Source organism: Callithrix jacchus, chromosome 14 (assembly GCF_049354715.1).
Source record: "Callithrix jacchus isolate 240 chromosome 14, calJac240_pri, whole genome shotgun sequence".
In the NCBI taxonomy this organism is placed as follows: Eukaryota; Metazoa; Chordata; class Mammalia; order Primates; family Cebidae; genus Callithrix; species Callithrix jacchus.
In genome coordinates, this window is record NC_133515.1 from 49,275,626 (window position 1) to 49,299,111 (window position 23,486).

General features: G+C 42.9%; 1 protein-coding gene across 8 annotated transcripts in view; it reads left to right on the forward strand.

Annotated features, from left to right (window-relative positions):
* SERTAD2 (SERTA domain containing 2) overlaps nucleotides 1-23,486 on the forward strand; it is a 128,793-nt gene that overhangs the window by 99,821 nt on the left and 5,486 nt on the right. The window contains exon 1 of one of the 8 annotated variants that reach the window (XM_002757699.6): nucleotides 6,958-7,254. The exons of 6 other annotated variants lie outside the window; for them this stretch is intronic. The gene's annotated coding sequence lies outside the window, so the exon portion shown is untranslated. Of the gene's footprint in view, nucleotides 1-6,957; nucleotides 7,255-7,363; nucleotides 7,409-23,486 lie in introns of those variants that run through there. One more of the 8 variants, XM_035272417.3, reaches the window with a different exon arrangement.

Sequence of the window (23,486 nt, forward strand, 5' to 3'; positions counted from 1 at the left end):
GCACTTCCTGGACATCTATTCACATTAAAGCCTTGATTTTTTTTTGTTTTGAGATGAAGTCTCGCTGTTGTCGCCCAGGCTGGAGTGCAGTGTCACAGTCTCAGTTCACTGCAATCGCAGCCTCCCGGGTTTAAGCAATTTTTGTGCCTCAGCCTCCCAAGTAGCTGGGATTACAGGCACCCACCACCAGCCCCTGCTAATTTTTATATTTTTAGTAGACACTGGGTTTCACCATGTTGGCCAGGGTGATTTCAAACTCCTGACCCCAGGTGATCCACCCACCTCAGCCTCCCAAAGTGCTAGGATTACGGGTGTGAGCCCCCCTGCCAGGCCTTGATTTCTTTTTTAACTTATCTATGTATAATTTTTATAGCTGAGACTGCAAAAAATGGTTTAAATGTATTCTTTACATCACAAAAATCACCATACTTCTCTTAAAAGTCCTCTTAAAAATTTTAAAGGTATACAATAGATATAAGAATATTTATAGAATTTAGTTTAAAAGATATAATTTAATCTAGCCAATCATATATATTTGCTTGATTTTAAAACATAAAGACATTTGGTATTGGAGTAATACTTTCAAAAAAAAGTATTTTTTCTATCATCATTTTGCCAGTTTTTCCTCAGAATTAACATTGGTTGATAATATTCTTGTTCAATTACTGTCATATTTTTGTATTCCATGGACAAAAGGGGGTGAAAGTGACAGTGTTAAATGCTTATTTGAACCATTTAGTTAGGCATTTGAAAATTTGGATGGACAAGTCTTTTTTTTGTATCTTCAGATCGATGGCCTAAGCATATATTTTGGTTTTCTTCAACCTCTATCTGGCTTTTTTCTTTAACCTAAAAATCAAATGCTTCTGTGTTTTAAAATGTTATTTGACTGATACTTTTCATTTTTTATAAAGTAAGTAGGCAGAGAAGAATCTTCATTAAAAAGTACGGAATGGTGGGATTCTGGCAATAATTTGGTGTTTATCTGCAAGGTTGTTCCCCATGTAATGATCCTGTTACAATTAACTCTTAACAGCCCATACTTCATGAGGGAAATTTTAGCAGGAAAGATGAGCCTCTTGAGTCTATGAAGCTGGCATAAGCACTTCAGCATTCCTTATTGGTCCATTTATTCAGTGATCCTTATTGAATGCCTACGGTGTCAGGCACTGCTGTAGAGGCTAGAGAGAGGGTGGTAAACAAGAATGACTGTGTTATGAACCTTACTGGAAATGAGTAAGGGGCTAGGGGGTATAATGAGTTTTATTTCTTTTTTGTTGTGGTGGTGTGGGTTGTTAATTCTGTGGGATAAAATGTGGTGCTAACAAGGCTAAGGATAGGCAGGGTTGGAGTTTTTTGTATAAGAAATAGAATTGTTATTCTATGACACAAGCAGAGAGATGGAGCTACGCAGCATTCAGTTTCTGGCCCAGCACTACCCTCCTGTTGGTATCTCCATGTTGACTCTGTATTTCCTGGCTCTACACCATCTTCTGTTCCTAAGAAGTGCATGCTCAGCTCTCAGAAGTGCTTCTCAAGATGCCTAGCTCTCCTGGCTTCCTCAGAATGTTTCAATGAATGTTAGATCCAGACTTTCTTTGACCCTGGAGTCAGCTTGATAAAGAGTTCTTGGTAGGTCCTTCTCAGATCCTCTGTTTAGTCCTCTATGAGATGTGGGTAGTGGTATCTGCCCTGCCTATGGCACAGGGAAGGTATTATGAAGAGCAAACAAGTGGATCCATATGAAAGCACCTTGTAAATTGCCTTGCTGCTATACAAACTTAGGGGGTGGGGGTATTGCCAGTCTCACAGCTAGGTGACTTGAACCCTAAGGTGTAACAAATCTAGAATTACATGGATAGAACTGCTGAAGTCCAGCTTCTGGACTTAAAAAAATAATTCAAAGAACATATCTTATTGAAGAGAGCACATTATCATTATTTGTATTTCTAGTCTTTTCATTTAGAAGTATGTAAACATGAACTTGGTTTTATATTCTTCCAGATAAGCTGAGCAGCTTCCAAAGCATTTTATTTCATTTGAGCCCTAAAACTCCTTCATGAAGATATTCACAGTGTAATCACTGTTTTATAGACTCTCAGCTCTAGGGAGGGGCTCTTGAAATATTTTGAGTCCAAGTTCCTTTTTTTGCCAGGTGTGGAAACAGGCCCGGTGTGGAGAGTCTGATTTGGCATCCCTGCTCTCTGTGACTGAGTAGCTAACCCTGAAATCACCTGACTCAACAACCCTGTGCTCTTTTGATCAGAACTGGTGCCGATCCTAAATCTCTGATATAGTTGATTAAGAAACTAAAAAATCATAGATTTATCATGGTTAAGTAATTAATCTGTACAAGATCTTCAAACTCCTAGTTCAGGACTCTTTATCTGGCCAAGCTGGTTCCTGGGTGGGGGCAAGAAAGGTCTGTGCAATTTCTAACATTCATTGAAATTTTCTGTGGAAGCTAGAAGTGCTCAGTGGGAAGAGCACTTGAGAAGAGTGGGAACTCCTCAAGAATGGTGGATGGCTTGCTTATAGACAGGAGTAAATACAGAGTCGATGTGTGTTGTTTAGGGAACTGGGGATGAGAGGAGATGTTTCTGAGAAGTGGCCACCAGTCTTAGTGGAGTAGTGTCTCTGCCGGAAGGAACCCTGGAGTTATCAGAGTCACTAAGAAAGTTCTTTGCATTTTGATAGACTTCACAAGGTTTTTGAAGATTTCAGTGGAAAATGGAATAGGAAGGAAGCTAATGCCCAACAGAAGCCATCTGCTCCAGTAATAGTTACAAGGGACTGATCCTAAGTGCTAGAAAAAAAGAAAATGGTTTTAAAAGCATTTTCTTTAAACATTGCCATATGAAGATTGTGTTTCTGATTAAGATTTAAATATTGTCCGATTTTTAAAAGAGAAAAGGTGTATCTCTAACAGACAAGTGAAACCTCCCTCCGAAGATAACAAGCAGTCGTTGCAAAGTAGTTCAGTAACAACATGGAAAGCTTTGCAAAGGGGCCTCCACTGGAACGGTAGTTCTGCTTTTACGAATTATGACTTCAGGGAGAAGCAGAAAAAAAGCATGACAAAGCAAGTGGAAGAAGAGATGGAGAAAAGTGTGCAGAAGTAGATGAGTTCACTTGCTGCTTTGATAGAATTGTTTTAAATTATTAGTGGCTGAAAATGACTGAATCTGTCTGTGCCATCTTTGTGTGAGAGTATTTAGTTTTCCAAATCATTGCATCCTCGGTCTACTCCTTGATAATCAGTTAGGTGATGTGACTTCCAGAACTCTATTTTGAAGATTTATTCCAATTTTCAGTTATCTGAATGGTGAGTCCACAGTTAAGATCTCCATATTTTCCATGAAAAGCTTATTTAGCCTAGCTGGCTCTATATAGTTTAATAAGTGAAACATGTACTTTTTTTGCCATAAAACCAAGACCAATATTTTCAAGGTATATAGATGGATGATGATTACTGGTATTTCAGGTGGAACCTGAAAGATAAAAATATAATAAAAGCAAAGGAAAAATGAAATTAAGTTCAAAACCTGTTTTAAAGTCTTTGTTTCTCAGTTTATATACCCATCTTGCCCCTTGTTTTTTTGGTGTGTGCTAATTAGGTGCTAAAAGTGGCCTTCAGTTAGTGCACTAGTGTACTAATCTACAAGATGTGAGGGCACAGAAACTTTCAAAAGAGAAGCAGTGAAGTGTAAACTAGTACCCAGAACTACAAAGTGATTCTGAGAATTACTTCTCTGAAATTAAACTCATGAGCATTTTTAAAATTTACCATCACAGTTCTATATTTATAAAAGGAATGTTTCTTTTCTCCCTTAACAGATATGTTCCTGGTAGTTAAATGTGGATGACTAGCCTAATTTCTTATAACTGTTCTAAAGTTATGTTATCTGAAAGTGAGACGGAGAAATTCTAAATTCTGGATGAGGTCCTTAGAGTAGGATTATGTTAAATGGGATTTTGTTTATTTTGAGACAAGGTCTCACCTACATTGGAATGCAGTGGTGTGGTCATTGCTTCACTGCAACCTTGAACTCCTGGGCTCAAACAATTCTTCCATGTCAGCCTCCTTAGTGGCTAGGTCTATAGGCATGCATCACCATGCAGGGCTCATTTTTTCATTTTTCTTTTTAGAGATGGGGGTGTCAGTGTGTTGCCCAGACTGGTCTCACTCCTGGCCTCAAGTGATCCTTCTATCTAGGCCTCCCAAATTGCTGGGATTACAGGTGTGAGCCACTGCACCCAGCCCTTAAATGGGCTTTTACATCTCCCAAAGAATGAGAACGAAATTTACATGTTCACTAAACATTTCTTATTCATTTGATAGGAATAAATAATGTATTTTTGAAGACAGTGTTTTGCTCTTGTTGCCCAGGCTAGAGTGCAATGGTGTGATCTCAGCTTACTACCACCTCTGCCTCCTGAGATCAAGCAATTCTCCTGCCTCAGCCTCCTGAGTAGTTGGGATTACAGGCATGCACCACCATGCTTGGCTAATTTTGTATTTTTAGTAGGGACGGCATTTCTCCATGTTGGTCAGGCTGGTCTCGAACTCCTGACCTCAGGTGATTTGCCCGCCTTGGCCTCCCAAAGTGCTGAGATTATAAGCGTGAGCCACCTCTCCCAGCCAGGAATAAATAATATTTTAAATCATGTCATTGCGTACTGAAGGGAGCTGACTTCAAAAGTGCAGAAAGTGCCTTTCCTTATCATCATAGACTTGAATTTCCAGGGCTGGGTAGAGGTTGCTGTCCTGGTCTGTGTGTGACTCAGCCTTGGGGCAGGGGGTTGCATAAAGGGAGGGAGAGGGTTAACCAGCTGGTGTTAACCACATCGGCAGCTGTTGAAGCTGCTTGTTCACTTTAACTTCTTAGTGGAAGATGCCAGACTCTAAAAGTAGGGGAAGTGGGAGCTGTTTGTAATGTGTGCATTGATAAGATGTTACAGCCTTCAAAGGTATAAAGAGATGGAAACCATTTCACTCCAAAAAATGCAGGTTGCTGGTCTCCTAAGAAGGCAAACCTTTGTTCGAGCAGATACAGAATAGAGACCTTATGGACTTTAGCAGAATCATGTCTACTCTGGGGACACAAAAATTGTCGTTTTGACTTAAATCCTGTTATTTTATACAGAGACACTGCATTTGATGTAACCCGTTTGCTAGAAAATATCCAAGTGTCACAAAAGTTCTGCAAGTGTAACTTCCTGCTTACTTCAATTCATGAATAGCAGTTTAAATTCACTTTAAATTCAACAGAGCTAATGCCTCTGGCCTCCTCTACAAAGATATCACAGGAAGAGATTATTGCAGCTTCTATTTCAATGGCTTTTCCTTAAAGTGAGCACTAAAAGTTTAAGTGAGTGGGTGGTTAGGAAACTGTTAGTAGTTAATGTCGTCTCTGGAAATGAAAAATATCTTGGCTTTACAGCAAAATGTTTGAATGTTATGCCACTCAGGCACAAACTGAGCAAGACCTGCAAGAGGGACGGTGAGCACAGCTTCCCTAAGATATCATTTTGAACGCCATTATAATGAGGCTTTTCAAAGATATCCACAAATAATTAGCTTTTGGCTTAGGTTAAACTGTATAAGATTTTAATTATACTGAGGGTCCAGTAAAAACCTTTTCCATCCTCCTTAAAAACAAGAAGCTTTGTCTTCTCTATCAGTATTTTAGCACAAGTTTAATTTCGATGATATCATCAATTTGATTGATAACAAATCATTACAGAACAGTTTAAACAAGTCTAAATTTCTCTTGATGTTAACGACTTACAATCACCTTTATGTTAGGTCTTAAAGCTTTATTATCCTTAAATACAACTAGTATAGTGGACCATTAAATTCCAAAGTGATCTGAAATGATACTGATTGGGGTGGCAGCCAAAATTTTAAGCTGCCTGCATTGTTTTTTACCATCTTTACACTGAATACCCGTGTAATTCTTAAAACAATCATAAATTTTCCAGTCGAATCGTCTCTCTGGCCTCTTTCCCTAGTGCTCTTAAATTCTCACACGCCCTCTTCCAACTAGTATAAATTTCCTTGCTATGTTTAAGTAGTTCCAAGCATAAGCCTACTCCACGGGAGGGAAAGGCTATCAATGTGAAACTTGTGGGCAGAGGACTGAGCCTCCGACCCGTCTGCATCTTCCCGCCCGGCTCCTCTCTTGCCGGGTCTACACCGTGGCCCAGCCGGCCCCGAAGGATGCAGCTCGGTTCGGTCCGGCTCCCAAAGTGCTGTGGACTTGGTGACCCACTTCGCGCATCGGGCTGGGGCCAAGCGGGCAAGGGACTTTTTGCGACCTCGGCTCTCGGCTGGAGCCCCATCCTGCCGTTCGGACCCCTACGGGCCTCGGGGAGTGCCCCGCAGCGGATCCCCGCCCAGGAATCCCGCGGGCGGCGAGACGGGCGTCCGGGCCTGCTCTCTGCCCCTCGCCCCCCGCGGGGACCCTGCCGGCCCCGCTGACCGGCCCCACTTTGCCGAATCGAATAACTCAAATGCTTGTCATATTTGCGGTCGCGCGACTCCGCGGGCTGTGCACGCGCAGCACTCGCCGCCGCCTTTGTCACCAGCCGCTTCGTCATTCGCCTGAGCGCTTCTAGGGTGTGTGTGTGGGGCGTTACTGGTGGCAGTGGCGGTCCTCGGGCCTGAGTGTCTCCTTCTCTCTCCCCTCCTCTTTCAGCTGTCCTTACGAGAAGATCAGGGGCTCGCCGACCCGGCAAGGAGCCGGGGGCGGCGCTGCCACCCGGAGCCCCGCGCGCTCCGCCGCCCCTTCCTGCTCCTCCCGAGGCCGCGGCCAGGCTCAGCCTTTATCACGCCTCCCGGGATCGCGGGGGAGGGGCGGGCCGGGGCGGGGCCGGAGGGGGCGGGGCCGCACGGAGAGGGGCGGGGCCTGCGGCGCCGGGGCCGGGAGCTCGCAGGAGGCTCGCGGGCCGCACGTCACTCTTGCACCGCGAGTGCTGGAGCACGAGCTGCCGCTGGCTGGGTCAGGGCGCCCCCTCCGCCCGCCTCCCGCTTCCTCCTCCGCTGCCTGCCGCCGCCGCCTCCACCATTGTATAATGCTCCGGGCGCGCAGGCGGAGGACAGCGGAGTCTTAGCTTCGGCCTCGCCTGCTGCCCGCTCCCCGGCGCCACCCTCCGGCCCCCGGAGCGGGGCACTCCGCATGGAGCGGGAGTAGCTGAGGAGTGGGCGGAAACCCCTCCTGATGCGTTAGTTCCCAGGTGGAGCTGCATGTGGTAAGTTCTCCCGAGGCCAGGCTGGAGGGGATCCGCGGGGCGCGGGGGCTCCGGGTGGATGGGGGCGGTGCTGGGACTCGGCCAGGGCAGGGAGAGCCCGGAGGGCGGAGGAGGAGCCGGGCGCCGCGACGGGAGGGAGCCGGGGACAGAGCAGGTACGGGAGGAGCGCTCCCTCCCGCGGCCCTGGCCCGGCGCTCACGGACCCCCGGCGCCTGCGGGCTGAGCCGCTGGGGGCAGGGCCGGGGTCAGGAGGGGGTCGGGAGCTCCGAGAGCCTAGCGGCGGGCGGGGGTGCCTGGAGCTGTCGCCTCTACAGCTGGGATGTGTGTGCGCGTTGTGGCGGTTGTGTTGTTGTGAACGTGCGAGACTTTTTAAGGCTCTGATTGCTGGCGCGAAGGCTGCTTCACTTTTGAGTTCCGTGGTTTGGGTTTGCTTCCAACTTGCTATGGTGCGTTTTTGTCAATTTTCCGGTGTTTTTTTTTTAGTGTTAAAAACGCCCCTCTCCACCCTCTCTTCGTCTTTGCCCAAGTGAATTGATTTGGGATCTCTATGTATGTTAAACTTACGGCTCGTTGGTTTTTAAGTTAGAAATCTACAAGTCATCTTCGTGGTGACCGCCTATGACTGAAAGGGAGGGGGCTGAGGGGAGCCAGCTGTCCCAAGCCCTAGACTTTGTACCAGTAAGACAGGGGCTGTCGTCACAGGGCCACTGCATGGAGAGAAAATCGTGTTTGTTTGTTTGTTTTTTCTTGGCTATAAGTTATCTTTAGCAGAAATGGTAGTAATAGATTGAGATGAGAGTCTAGTTTGAGGTTTAATTTTTAGGTTTCACGAAAAGATCAGGTATAGTTAGCTTTGGAATAACTTTTTGCTTGCAAGCTGAGTCGTTTCAGGAGGTAGAAAGTACGTTTTTCGGACACTGAATGGGGAGGGCAGTCAGCAGAATGAGCCAGCCAGCCCCAGACCACAGCAGTTTTTATTTGAATCGAATTGGGCAGCCCCAGTTGGTCTTAGGGGAGAAAGTACATGTTTTCAAGCTTTGTTCATGAAATACACTTTTTGATTTCTCAATATATGTTAAGAAATATCCATAATGTGTGTAAAGAGCCTAGAAGTTGTAATCACCACTAGGATTCCTGAGGCCCTAAGTGTTCACAGTAGCCTTTTGTAATTAGAGACTAGTCCCTGACAAGAGTGAAGTGGGCCTTTGGCTTCACCCCGCCCCTGAAGGACCGTCCACCTGAGAGCCTCTGGGCTGCTTGGCCGATGGGGGTTGGGGGTAGTTGCTCAGCTCAGCAGAAGGCATGTCTAACCCTGGCAGCTCCCATCCCTCCCCCTTTTTATAGCAGTCTATTCTGATATGCGTGTGCTAGGGTGTGCTGTGAAGATGAAAATATCCATCCTAAGATCCCAACTTCTGGAGTGAACAAGAATAGTTTGTTGTGGATCTCTGCTTTTCTGTTTATTTTTTCAGATTTTTTTTTTTCATTTAAAAGAAGCAATTGATTAAATGTTTTCCTTCAGCTTCATTGACTTCTTTAGAGGTACTATATGTTAATATAAAATTGTTTATGTCGTTAAGCTTGAATTCCTTTAAATTTTTTTTTTACTTCTTTCACCTCCTAATTAAAATGTACATAACCATGTTGTTCTCAGAGGAGAAATCTTAGTGACACTCCCCAACCCCTTTTCCTTTAACACCCAGCTCTATTTCTTACTTCATTAAGACAGGTAGGAGAGAGGACTCACATTTTGTAATGCCAACCAAGTGTATGACAGTAGGTGTCCTAGGGAACGGTTTTATTGTCGGGCGAATGTCACAGCGTCTTAGGTAACAGCTGCTCAAGCTTGTTTCCCTTGAAGAACTAAGAGAAGGATATTAATTCAGATTTAGAAAATCTTTATACTTCTATTTGCCGAATTGTCCCTCTTTAAAGCTTTTCTATTTGAGAAGCTGAAAGAGAAATTTTGCCCTGTTGCTACACACTGAAGTATTACTGATAATGAGCATAGTAAAATAGCACATATTTTGATAATTTAGAAGTAATTTAAATTTGTGTGGCTACTGATAGCTCATGGCATCTGCTATTTTAAACAGGGCTCCGATGGCAGAATAAGTTCAACATGACTTTAGAAAGGCACACACAGGCATCACACATGCAAAACATTACAAAACATATGAAAGGAGTTTGAAGATGTTCGAATGCAAATACATAAAAATAATTTCTATCAATAAAAGTAGCATACTGCAAGTTATCGGTATCCAATGATACTACAGGTTTGCCCTCAGACAAAATATTTTACATTTTAGTAACTAAGAAAGGTGAAAGCTAGAACAGAAACTCTGAGGGGTTTCTTTTGCTGTGGTTTCTTGTTAAAGAGCACAGAAAAAAGTATGAAGCTTTATTTTATATTTTACATAGATCAACAGAACCAAGACCACTTTGTCAATATTACCTGTGGAAAAAGATACATGTAGATAGTAGGATTTTGGACCATGAACTTTAATTCACTTCTAGAATTTTAAAACTTTTTGGCAGCAGAAATTTTGTATTCACAGTCATGGCTTGTCCTGTAGGAGATAGCTCTAGTTGCAATAGTTTCTTGGTGCGTGAGAGAGCGCAGGCGCTGTCTCTGATTACTGAGTCCAAAGATCAGGTGTGTACTGAAGGCACCAGAAGGCAAGCTCCAGTTGACATGAAAATGGCCTCACTATAAGGGTGACACCAGCTCTCATAGGTCTTTTCGTTAATTAACACTGACTAGCAAAACATGAAAATCTAAAAGTGCCATGGCCACTGCATATGCACAGTTCATATATTTTGTACCTATTATTAATAATTTTTCCTTAAGCTGTTCATAGAAACCCATAAGCCAGGACTGCCATTAAAGAAATGTGGAGATATCATTTAGTTTTAGTATGTTTGAAGGAAATGGCTACTAACCTAAAAAACGATTGTCCCAAATGGCTGGTACAGTTGATATTAAAGGCAAAACTTCTGCCGCCTTGTGTGCAGATGCTGGGAAACCCTTATGAACAGAACTGTCCCCTGGAGCGTCCGTCACTCATTGTGTGGAGCAGTGTCTTTCTCCATTAGCACTGTGTGGCAGTTCATTCTTTGTATGAATCTGTGAATGGCATATGTCAGCCCAATAAGACGACATTCCTATTCTGGGTAATAAATAGACGCCTTGTTTTTTTCTCTTCTCGGAGATCACGAGACAAAACATGATTGGCTGTCTAAAAATTTTATTTGAAATACAAATGAACATTTCAAAGTAAAATCATCAAAATATATTTTAAAATATATGATTTCTAATAGGGCAGAACAGATTCTCCCAATTTCAACAAGCACCTCATATAGACAGTGCAAACTCTGTTTTGAAAATTCTGCTCTCTTTGTGGTCTGAGGGATCCCAAAACTGGAAAGACCCATTTATGTTTTCTCCGAATCCTCTGTCCCTCATCTGAACTTAATGCCAGGATTCTCTGAAATAAACCCCACAGTTTGATCTATTTTGGAAACCCAAGATCACCTAAGCTGTATTCTGCACCCATTGCAGTTTTCAGCTCAGAATGGAGTTGGCATCTGTGCTCCTGGCCGGCCTTCTCTTATACTTGCATGCTGTCGGTCCAGAGCTGGTCCTGCCTCCCTGCAGGGACAGCAGAATGAGGGGTGAGTGTGCCCAGCCCACCTCCACCCTGAGTGGAGAGTGGACTGAGCTATGCAGAGGCATGGGGTGGGGGCTGGAGGGAGAAGAGCAGAGGACAGATCTGGAGCTGACTGTGCAACTGCTACAGCAGGTCTGACTAGTTTGAGGTGCCCAAAGGCAGCTTTGTTTCTCTAGTAACTCCAGGTAGCAGCAAACTTCAGTTCTTAAAACTCATTCATATCTGCCTTACTATCTTTTTTGTCCCTTTACAAAAACCTGTGTCTTTGCAGAGTTACTAATTCATTCTAAGCTTTTTTCCTTTAAAAACCTTCCTTAGGCAGTTAACTGAAAAGAAGCTAAACTAAGCAGTTTCTAAGGAGTTTCCCTTAGAATTAAAGGGGAAAGGATTTTGGCACTTACAGACATGATCTATGTCTGTATATTCTTGTAACCATGTGCACACACTGATATTCAACAGTGGGCTGAGTGAACCTGTTGAAGAAAAGGAAAATGTACACTTGAATAGACTGTGGTCAAAAACACTAAATGATCAAAAGTCCCTTGCTGCAGATCAGCCTTTAGTGCTTTGCTTGCCTCTGCCCTGGTGGCTGCTTATCATTCCACACCATGCACTGCAGCTCCTGGGGTTTGGAGCAGGCCTGCTGGCGAACCCCACCCTTGTGTTTAGAAGTGTTGCCCAAGTTAAACCCAGAGAATCTGAAAGTCCCAAGGTCATCTCTACACCAGAACAGGTTTGCATAAAAATCTAGTCACGCTAATGAGATATCAAGCTGGCAACTGCTTTAAACTGATCTTGCCTGTATGGTTATCCCATTTTATAATAGGTGATACAGATTTGCTTTTCAGATTTCTTTCCTTCTTTGAGGGGACATCTCCCTGTCCATGTGTACCTCCTCTGTGTCTTCCATGCTGTCAGAAAAAAAATCTGCCTGAGGAATTTGAGTGCTATGATCCAGAGTGGAAGAATCTTTGCTTTACCTCTCTGTCGGGAACTTGATGGTCTTTTCTGAACTTTTTTGTTTTTAAGGCAAACCAATTTAAAAAAAAAAGTTTTACCATGTCCAGAAATATAAAATAAAATAGGTTTCACCTGGCAGTGATTCTTAGCTGTCTGACAAGTAGTTGGTTTACATATTAAAATATTTGATTCTTCAGGTGGTTCCTGCCTCCTTCTAAAGCTCCGGAAGACAGGTAGGATGAACAGAGTGTGAGGGGTGGCAGGCTGGGGACGTCAAGGAAGGCTTTCCATAAAGTCCATTGAAGGTTCTGAATTGAACTGCAGAATTATGAAGTATTTTCCTTAGAAAATAAATAGTTTATTACATGTAGTGTGGTACTCTGATTATTTATATTGTGTTTAAGTGACTTAAAGTTCAATGAGCCATTCATTATCAATGCACAAATGTCCAGAAGAATGCACAAAAGTCCAGAAGATATGCGTTTTATCTCAAAGTAGTCCCAAACTAGTTATTTTTTACTGGCTGCCATATTTACAAAGTATCATTTACTCCCTTCCAGTCTAGTTTGTATTCTCATTGCCTTTTTCTTTCTAAAATCATTTTCTGAGTGTGAATTATTCAAGTAGATGATACAAAGTTTAAATTGTCTTTGTAAAACCTTATCATTGGCCTACCCAGTTCTTAGAGGCAACTAAAATAAACATTCAAAACCTAGGTTACTTACGTGTGGGACACATATTTACATAGAATAGTTATTTCCTGCCATTTGCATGTCTCAAGTATATTTCTATTATCCTACCCCTCAAGTGTTTTGTACTCATATGTTGGGTTGTAGAAATGTGATATTGTTCTCTAAGGAATTCAGGTTTAGGCTGTACAATACAATGTTCAGTTTTACACAGTAAGTAAAAGAAATAACATTTCTCTGGTTTACCTCTTTTGACTGCATGGATAAGTTAAAAGATGAACTATATTCTGTATTTGTAAAGAATATTTTAAGTGATTCTTTTGTAGTAATGAGCATCCAAATTTGAAGGCCTGACTAGTTTTAAATTTTTAACTTTTGAGAAACACTTCTATTGAAGCATTTCTTGAAGTAGCATACTTCATTTTTATTCCTTAGTTTTATTCAGTGGCAAGTAGTTGGCTAATTAATAAAACCTAAAAGGCTGCTTTTGTTTTAACTAAGATGTAATTTTATCTATCACAGAATTGTTCTAAAAGCTTATATTTCTCTTAGTATGACTTATATATGTCTGAATCTTTTTTAAAAAAAAAACAAAAACTGTCATACTTTTGGCAAACCCTTTCCTTTCCACTCTAAGCCTCCCCCTGACACACACACACTGTTAAGGGTCTCTAGTGTGAGGAGGAAAAACAATGTATCTTTGGGGAAAAGATGCTACAGGAGGACTGAAGCAGAATCCCATCCAAGCAATTATAAATACAGGAGAAAAAAATATTTTCATTGTGCCCGAGAACTGGGGGGTTGGGCAATACTGGCTAGCCTTTACTAGCACGTAATCTTATGGGAAAAATTGTCAAATGCGAGCATTCCTTACCCCGATAATAATGAGGCCTTAGATTCAAAATGTTAAAAACGTAGTCTGACACCAATTGTGAAGCGGTATCACAATTCAAATGATTATAACATAGATATGTTTATAGTTTCCAGTTTTCAAATGGGGAGATTCATTAATACAGTTCATCTATTATGAGCATTATTATTGAACATATAACATCATATAACCTGAACTTGTAATTTGAATAGAAAGAATTCCAGCAAGTAGTTACCCATAATGATCTTGCTTCATTATCTCCCTAAGGTTAACTGCGTTACATTTTATAATTAAATGGCCCCTCCCCAATGTCCTTTATGAAGGGTTTTCCCAAATAACTGCCTGAAATAGTATCTGTTCGGTATGGAGATAATGTCTGGTTACTAAGAAGTAGTAAGTAGGCTTAGTAAAGGCTTCTTTGCTGGTGAAATTCTTAGTGCTGAATTTATTGAGACTCATTGTTTTATTGGGAGTCCATGTTGGACCCCCCTCCCCTGGAAATTCTGAACTATTGATTTCTCCACATTTGCATCTTATGACTTGAGTTTGTGTTTGTTCTCACTTCAGGAATCCTCCAGGGATTTTAACCATGGTTTTTGAAACATATTTTGTATTAACTTTTATATACAGGGAAACAATCTTTCCTATACATAGTACTTCCAGAGTTTGAACCATACCATAATTTAATTTATTTTGGCCTTGGCAAACCTCCCAGCTTGCTTAGCATTGTCCTGTGGATACCTGAATTTGGGAACAACTTGAAAATGTGTATACTTTGAAGAACTGTAGGTAGAAACTGCTGTGAAGAATCAGACTTCTGGGCTCCTTGTTGCTCTGCTGCGCCCCCTCGTGGCTGGATGTGATGTGCTGTCTTCCAGAGTTTAAATTAGAGTTCCAACTTGTATTGGGCGTGCTTGTTTACATGGAGCACTAATAGCTTTTTTCTGTATGAAAAAATCCTATCAAATTAATATAATAATTTTCACTGAGGGTGTGAGTAATTTATTCTGCTTATTTTATATGTTTTAATTTAAAAAATATGTATCGGCGTGTTGTGGTTTTTGACTTTTTATTAACAGAAAATTCCAAGCACTCAAAAGTAAAAGGAAGACCACAGTGCACTGCCTTGTGCTTGCTTATCAGCCAGCCTCAACAGGTATCAACATTTTGTCAGATCTTGTTTCATCTACGTGGCCAGGTTTTGGTTTTTTGTTTGTTTGTTTGTTTGGGAGTATTTTAAAGCAAATTCCAGACATTAGAGCATATTATGTTTTTGTTAACTTAAGGCTAGAAACTGCATAATTCTACTCAGCCTTTTACTTGAATTAAGTGTGCCATTAAACCTTTTTTCTTGTTTTTTTTTTTAATTGTGCCACACTTTTAGCCAGAATCCTTAGGTAAAATAAAATAATTGACAGTATTCTCAATGTCCTTGGAAGAAGGTGATTGGTGTCCTTGGTTTCATAAGAGCTGGGATTCAAACTTAAAATTCCCAGCTGGCAGAGGAACCACTAAGACAGGATATAAGAAACATTTTATACCACTTGACATTTGTATTCTAAAAAGCCTATTTTCTTTCCAGATGTGTACTATCAAGACCACAATTTATTCTAAAGAAATATTTACTTGAAACATTTCCTCCCAGAATTTGACTGTATTTTGCTTCCTAAATGCAGTTAGTTGTCAACATTTAAAAGAATTATTTTACTGGGAGAAGAGATTATATTTGACAAACTGCCAGTATTGGAAACTGCCTTCGATTTAATAGAAACATGTAAAAATCTGAGAGGAGAAACTAGAATTTTATTTGCACTTTAGACAACAGCCCCAAACAGTAAAAGTTGTTTCTGAAATTTAGTTAGGGCTTGACTTCCTGGTCGAATTGCAGTGTATCCTCAAGCTTTTTTTTTTTTTTTTTTTTTTGTCTACTCCACTGTCAAGAAAATCAGGAGGATTGCTCCTGCAAGCCTCGGTCAAAGGCAGTGATTGTGAACAACAGCCGAGGCTGCGTCGCCCTGCGGGCCCCCGAGCGGCCGGTGCGCAGCGGGAGAGCCCGGCGGAGGTGCCGGCAGCAAACAGTGGTATCGGGTTACAGGTTCAGAATATCGCTGAAGCACTGGTGACTGGCTTGATCTAGTGACTGGCTTTATAATTACATTGCTGATTTGTTAGGGGAGGCTTTGTCTGTCTTACCAATTAGCATGGATGTTACTGCAGGGACCTCAGAAATTCTGGATGAGCTTTGTTGTTGTTGTTGTTGTTGTTGTTTTTAAAGCCTCTGGATCCATAGAGCTTCATGAGCTCTGTTACTAACACTCCCCCTTGTCTTTGGGTATCCTTACCCTGTCTGTAAATAAGCCAGAGGCAGTCTCTCCCTTTTGGAATTTTGCCCCTGTTTCTGCCCACTCCCCTGGACCAGACGCAGTTGTTTTGGGGTCTGAGGTCTACTTTTGCTGTGCAGATACCTGGGCTCCTCCCCACACTCTGCTGGAGGGGACAGCCCCCATCCCGTGCCCGCTGCAGCGTCAGGACACGAGAGGCCCAGCTGAGGACGCGCCTGTTTCTCTTAGCTTCCTTTCCGATTCTGCCAGCATCATCCACCACTGCAGCTTTTTCAGGGCAGCCTTTTTGTTTTCGCTGGTGTATTGGTTGTTCCTTGGGGGAGGAGGGTGTTGAAAGCATGGACATGATCAGATTTCTTAGACCAGAGTGTTAAGGTGTAACATTTTAAGTGTAGAAAGTTGTCTAAGCAAACAGCTTCCCCCAACTAGGATCGGGCTTCTCCTTCCTGCTCAGGAGTTGCTGTGTCACACTATGACAGCAGCCTGGAGGCAGGGCTCTGGGGTCCTCAGCGTTGTCAGGCTGGTGGGAGGTTCCCTTTTGTCTTGAACAGAGGCTCTCCACTTGGATGACTCAAAAGCAGGGTCCTAAATGAATTGAGAGGCCAGCCTGTGAAGTGAGGAGACGAGAAACAGCATACCCTGTGTTTCCTAAGTTGTCTCAAAACAATCCTGGCCCTACTTTGAGCCTCTGTTCAGCTCAGAAGTTTGCCACATGCCCAGCTAATTTCACCAGGGGCACCCCTTTTTCCTACCACCACCCCCAAAAGACACCAAGAGAATGAATGTGTTCCCACTTAGGGCTGAGGGCTTTGATAACACAGGATGTCAGGGGAGGGGAGGGACCCCTGCCAGCCTTCTTGTAAGATAGTCACCACGTCTTCTCTCAGCTTCTTTTTTCTTCCAAAGAGGTGGGTGCATGAGGGCAGATCACTGCATTGAGTGTTGGCATTACGGTAAAGGCCTCATCTTTCCGATTTTAGTGTCAGCATTGGCACCTCTGGACTCAGCAACCAGTGGTCACATCAGCAGTCATATGGGACAGTGTGTGTGATGAGGTTAGGGATATGGCTTGTTAAAGCTCCTCTTTGAATCTTTTTCCTGAGAGCTGTTAGTTAGCGTTTTGAAAACGTTCCTGAAGTACAGCATGCATGTGGAGCCGTGCAAGATCCCGCCTGTGCAGGCCAGTGACTCATCACAGGGCAGGCCCCTGCTGTGCTCTCCACCCAGGTGAGGGGCAGAGCATGGCCAGCTCGTTCTGCTAGCTGCCCATACACCACGGCAGACACTGTAGTTCAGTGTTGCCTTGTTACCTGACTTTTAAAACAACATACCGCTTAATTGTGCAGCCTGCTGCACTCCTGAAAAGGGAACACACAGAATGTCTGGTTGTTGCTGTTTCTTAAAAGGAAATTGAGAAAAGCTCTTGAAAATGTACAGAAGATACAAGCCAGCTGGACTTCTAAGGTGAAGCTTTCCTGGGTTCCCTGTCTATCCCAGCACCAGGTCAGGGTAGTGCCGAGCTGCACAAGCCCCACGGGTGCAGGACCAGGGGTCTCCACTCAATCTTTGATGCCTTTTCAGTCACAAGATCAGGCATACCTTCCCCAATTATTTCCTCTCTCAAGAATTTAGAACTAAGCTGTCAGTTTTGAACTTCTTTTAAAAAAGTCCTTTTGTGGTATGAATTCTCTTTCTCTAGACACTGAGTAGAAAAGTCTGTGATAGGGGGTTTTCTTTCCGTCCGGGCTAATGACAGTCATTTGGGATGAATCAAGTTAAAACATAATGCAAAGTTTTACATCTATGAAGACTTTTGCATATTTTTTTGCCTGGAACAAAGAAACACAGCAAGGCAGCCTTTATGGGATGAGGAGGGCTCCCTGTGCGGGTCTCCTGCAGCCGCCTCTACAGAGGCTGGGGTTGAGCCTGCACGTTAAAGCAGTGGTCTTTGTTGGTGGTGGTAGGATGACAGAAGGTAGTTCAGAAAAGGCAATTTGATACTCTCACCTGAAAAATCTTAGCTTTTATTTTGACAGTTCAAATAACACTAAAGGACAGTAAATTAAAAAAAAAAAGTTTTAAAGAGGCGTAGCTTTTAAATAGTTGGAAAACATTTGAGCTAAAGATAACTTTTTCTGATTCATCTTTTAAAAAATTGTTTGCATTTTTTTCCAAAATGCAAAGTGTAGTAGTGGAAGATGTTACTTACTCTTTTAAATGTAAGTAGTGCTTCAGTTTCTTTTTGAGCTTTGGATAAGATCCCACTGCCATCACTTTAAGACCCCAGCAAGGAGAATCTGGGCCCCATTGGGCCAGTAGGGTCTGATGCATCAATTTGAGAAGCTGAGTTTTGTCATTAAAATTGAGTTTGAGACATCTTAACTCTGCATGCGGTATTTTGTTTTCTAATGTCAGTTGCTATCACAAAAATGCTGTTCATTCCTTTTTGCCCTGCTTGCTTAGACATAAATAAGGAAGGCCTTGGGAATCAAGACTAACTGCATAAAGATATCCTCAGGCCTAAATTTGAAATGGCTTGATGAGGAAAAGGAGATATGGTAATTCTCAACCAGCATCACCTGAAAGCTTGCTGGAACTGTCTATTGGAGGGCCCCTCTCCAGAACTACCGAAAGAGAAATATGGGAGGTGGGGCCCAATGCCGGTTGAGAAGTGAAGGATGGGAGAGCCATTCACATTAGAGCGGCTCAGCTGGAACTCTCCTGCCTACCCTGTATCTCAGCTGATGGTGCATTTCGAGACCGTGATCCCGCCCTGTGTGCAACTCCTCCCTCAGACCCGCCCTCCCAGACACAGTTCACACTTGGGTGCACGCACACACACCCACCACCCACCCACCCCTCTGGCTCTGTTTTTACAGTGCTGCCCTGGCTGTCCCTTGGTGTCTTTCCTCATTATTTCCATTTACTGTTCGTATGTTCAGTGACTGACTGTGGAGCATCTTGTGTCGGAGACTTCCGTATGCTGAGGGTACAGAAGGGAACAAAACACACACTGCCCATGCCCTGGGAGGCTCACTATCTTGAGATGGGAAACAGACATGAAGAGACAATCCCAGCTGAAATATAAAGGCTCCAAATCTATACCCAGCAGACTCCCCGGCTGCCCCCAGCCCACAGTAATCTCTCAGATTCCTGACTGTGGGAGTCATTCAGATTCTGGAATTGCAAAACCCCAAAAAGTCAAGTCATTCAGGCTCCTGGTCCTCTGGTTCTTTGGCTTCTGAGGATGCTTCTAGTGACATGTGTTACTTTTGAGCATCTGCCCAGATTGTAGCTTTTGAGGGCAGGGTCCTTCTTCTTGAAAAGTTGCACAGTTGAAAACTAGGTTTGGTATACTGACTTACGTTTCCTATGAAACTTCCTGGAGAACTGCAGAAGTTTACATTTATGTAACTACCAGTGAGTTTTGTTCTTTATTTTTGAAACTTGGTTTACTGCAATTAATAGTTGCTGAAATTAATGTTTAGGAAACCAGAATGCTAGGAATTTGTTTCTAAAAAGTTTATTGGGGAGGGAGGTCCTTTGATCTCAAACCTCATGTTAAGAGCCAATGACTATTCAGTAGGAAAGTGGTTGTGGTTAGGTTTAGGGCCCTTAGGGTGGGCAGAAGAGGGAGGAGCACCCACATGATTCTTCCATGGGAGTCTCCAGCCCCACCCTGGAGCTCAGGGTCACTTTGGGTCTTTGTCTGGAAAAATTGGGTAGAAGGCATGGGCTTTAGGCCTTGGTCTTCACCAGCCAAGAGAGGAGATAAAAGTGGAATGTCAAAGCCCTGGGGTGGCTGAGGAAGCCAGTGAACTCCAGGCCTACCCTCTGCAGGAAACACAGCACCCCTCCCTAGAGTTGCCTAGACATCCTTAGCGAGCTCCTGCTGCTGCTTCAGCTTCAGCTTCAAGTTGCAGCCCGGTGAGGCCTTTTTGAAAGGTCCCTTGCTTCTCCAAAGGGTGGTTCAAGAGCTATTGTTATTTTCTTAGAGTGCCTGAGGAAAGAGCCTTCTGAGGAGCTAGAAGCTAGGCTGACCCTGAGCCAAGCCCAGAGAGGCCCCAGGGGCTGACACGCCTGGCTTCTTGCCCCCTGGTTCCTGAGGGCAGGTCGTGTCTTTTCTCCTTTAGATTGGGCCCTGCTTAAGGAGGTGGTTGTTACACAAAGCCCTGAGAGTGAAAGTTCCCACTGCCCTCCCCACTCTAGGAGTTGGAGGCCTCTTCTGAGTATGCTCATTGTAATGTTACTGCAATGTGTCAGGCAAATGTAAGGAAACTGACTTCATTGTTAAAATAAAAGTGTGGAGATCTATTATGTTGCACTGTATTCCTTTCTATAACAGCTTAGATAGAATTAGGATTAAAAATCAAGATTATATGCTTTTTACAAACTTACTGGGTGTGTGGAGTCAGTTTTGCCTTATAATACAAAATAGAGAAATGGCAGCAAACCTGCCATGAGGTGCACTCCATCAGGGGTCCTTATTTACACCTCTGAAGCACATCCAAGAATGGTGTGTGTGTCTGCTCTTGCTCACAGATTTTGCTTACTGAGCCCTCTGCTCTTTCCTTCCACGCAGCATTACGATGTCTTATCAGGCTTTCTCTAAATCATTAGGATTAGCACACAGCTGTGACCAGCTGGATCATTCTAATTGGAAATTAGGTGCTTCTCACATTGAAATGCTTCTGAAAATATCTCCAAAGATCTCGTTCAGCTATGGGAATTCTACTAAATACCTATAGTATTGCATGGCCTATATGCTTTTTAGATATGTGAACTCTGTAGATTCAGTGATTATTTCTAGAAAAATGCATCATTTAAGAAGCCCTGTTGTTTGTTCTAGTAACGTCTTAAAAAGACAATTCTGCATTGTTGACTGTAAGAAGAGTCTACACCATTTTCTGCACGTGTTACCTCTCCTCCAGAAAGCCGATAAAAATCCACAGTGGCGATGAGCTTACCAATTTATTTTTAGCTGTATTTTGTTTTACACTTATGGACAGTGCTTCTCAAGCTTTCTGTGACGACAGGGACTCTCTTGGTTCCCTGCCCCCCCAGTCCTTCATAGACCTTAATAAGACACAGTAAAAATAATTACTATAAAATGAAATAAAAATACAATGTTATAGAAGCCCCATTAAAATAATTCCATCTAAAGACATACAGTCACTGTGTAAATTTGCTGTAGACGTTTCTAAATAATAAAATGTCTCTCTCTCCATAGCTCATCACGGACCAGTAACAGTTCACAGACAGGCACCATCTGTGGCCACACTTTGAGAAACACAGTTTTAGAGTGTGCATGTATGTGTGTACTCACACGTTTAAATGTGTTGCTGTGATCACATAACATAGATCTTAGCACAACTTTGAGAATTAAATGCACTTAGCAAACTCTTTAGCAAAAGTGAAATTTTTAAGTATTTGAATGATCAAATTATAAACAAATACCAGTAGTATAATTGTGAATACAGTTACGTGTTTCACAACCGGTGGTCCGGTAGCGCTTCTAATGCATGAAGTAGAAAATGTTTTGCAATGTGAGAAGAAACCACCTCTACTCTGATTCACCTTCAAGTTTAAACAGGTACTTTAGATAGGAAATGTTCTGTGCAAAGTAAATACACAAATGAGACTTGTGGCACTAAACAGTAGGAAATACGTCTATCATGTGAAGTATTAGACAAACCAGTTGTTACTATCGTAACCTTTCTTGCCTTGGAGAACAGTTAATTGTACTGGACTGGTCATTGTGATTGACAGCCATTTTTTAAATGTTAACAGAATGAGCAGAAATGTTTCAAGTAAGTAACTCCATATTCTTTGTAAGCATTAACAGATCTCAAGCTGATTCTGATGCTGATAGGTCGCAGCTTGCTCATTTGTCTCTTCTGAGACACGTAACTGTATTCACTGAGGCATGAGGTCAGACGATTACCCCGAGTGGCAGGCTCCGTGACCACCTGTATACTGGCCTTGAGGGGCAGCATGGCCTGCTTTCTAACAAAATATGAGAAGTTCTGGGAAGTTTATATTCCATTTAGCCTTATTTCTTTAGGATGAGACTTGAAATTCAAAACGGTGTTCAGGTGTAGGAGGAGATATTTAGCCTCTTGAAGGCCAGAGTATTCACGTGGGACTCCCCATTGGGCCTGGCCGAGTGCCTACCCCAATGTAGATGTGGATAAGCTAATAAAGGATTGAATGAGGTGTGGTCAGTCAGCTGAAGCAGTTTATTAAAAGGTAAGTGGCATTTAGAAGAAAAATTGGATAACTACAAAGCAGTTGCCTGTGTATGAAGACATGAGTCACACTGAGGACAGGATTAACAGGAGTCCCTGAGAGTGCTGTAGCAGGAGCAGGGGGTGGTGAGGGAGCAAGCATGGGCCTGGCTTCATTCAAACCACGATCCTGGTCTGAACACTAAAAGGCAGATTTCTTGTTAAATGGTTAGAAAATGAGGTATTTGGCCTGGCAACAGTGGCTCTCGCCTGTAATCCCAGCACTTTGGGAGGCCGAGGCGAGCAGATCATGAGGTTGAGATCTAGACCATGGTGGCCAACATGGTGAAACCCCATCTCTACTAAAATACAAAAATTAGGCTTGGTGGCGTGCGCCTGTAGTCCCAGCTATTCAGGAGGCTGAGGCAGGAGAATCACTTGAACCTGGGAGGCGGAAGTTGCAGTGAGCCGAGATCACACCACTGCACTCCAGCCTGGCGACAGAGTGAGATTCTGTCTCAAAAAAAAAGAAGAAAGTGAGATCTTTTGAGGCAAAGGCTAATGGACTTGAGATTGTTCTGTTTAGACAGTAGAAGTTCTGAAAGGAGGTGATGATGATGTCACTTGATCATGGAGAGTTGGAAGGACCCCTTCCCAGAGGGTGACAACCAAATGACCAAACATATTCACTAAGGCCAGAGCAAGAGAGGACACAACCTGGCCTGTGAGCAGCAGGCAGGATGGGGCAGGAGTTCTTCGCTGCGGTTTTAAAATTCAGCCTGATACCAGATTCTCAGGGTCTGAGATAGGAGGTCGTGGTTTCCTCAAAATATGAATGTATCTCTGGAATCACAGTAGGTATTTTGTTAGGAAATGTCTCAAGTACCTAAACAGCAATGCTTATAATCAGAGCTGATTACTTTAAAATTAATCCAGTTGCCTTCAGACATAACTGTGCATGAAGAAATTGAGTGAAGGAAAAACTTAGGCTGGGAAATACACATTCCTCTACTTGATTCTAGAATGAAAAGTGGTGGCAGCTCAGTCACTGTGGTATTTAACATAGGCGCAGCGCTTTACCGCATGTCACCAACCAGGCAGAAAGACTCTATGCTTATTGAGGAAGGAAAAAGCATTTTGAAAGCACACACAGTTCTACCAAAATTTTACATGTTCCCTTTCTTTAACCTGGTTCTTTTAATCCTTTAGGAAGTGCTCCAGCTGTAATCTATGATACCTATGTCTGTTTAGGTCAGCATTGTAATTGTTTTCTTGGGCTTTAAAAATAAATCTACTTGGGGGAGGGAAATTGAACCTGCATGATAATCTTAGCCATGCGAACACAAGCACATGAGCTGAGAAAGTCAAAATCATGGTTTCCATGGTAACTCTTAACTTGTCTGTGTCGTACACATTTCTCAAGAAATACACTCATCAGACTACCTAGTGATAAAAATTGCTCCAGAGGCATA